General features: G+C 65.0%; 1 protein-coding gene across 1 annotated transcript in view; it reads right to left on the minus strand.

The window, feature by feature from the left end:
• The window catches only part of LOC104074729 (beta-crystallin B1), a gene marked incomplete at its 3' end in the record, with an annotated part of 4,349 nt that extends 4,117 nt beyond the window's left edge, over window positions 1-232 (minus strand). Inside the window, exon 1 of the mRNA XM_009574951.1 lies at window positions 201-232. The remainder of the gene's footprint in view (window positions 1-200) is intronic.
• Between the last annotated feature and the right edge of the window lie 25 nt (window positions 233-257).

Below are 257 nucleotides of genomic sequence, written 5' to 3' on the forward strand. Positions count from 1 at the left end.
CTCTGGCGTCCCCCTTGCTAGTGCCCCCGTAGGTGAGTGTCACCAGCGGCTGTGGGGGAGCAGAAGGCAGCGGGATACTGAGCACTGGGGTGCTCCCAGACATGGTGGCCACAGCGGTGGTCACAGCTGAGACCCTGCATTTCCCTCTCCCCCCCTCGGGTCCGGCTGCAGCCCGGTGCCCAGGGACTTTGTCCTCTTACCTGGGCAGCTGCTGCTTCTTGTTGGAGTGAGCGGGCTTGTGGTTCGGGATGCAGCGA

The sequence above is a fragment of the Fulmarus glacialis genome, unplaced genomic scaffold, assembly GCF_000690835.1.
Source record: "Fulmarus glacialis isolate BGI_N327 unplaced genomic scaffold, ASM69083v1 scaffold40323, whole genome shotgun sequence".
In the NCBI taxonomy this organism is placed as follows: Eukaryota; Metazoa; Chordata; class Aves; order Procellariiformes; family Procellariidae; genus Fulmarus; species Fulmarus glacialis.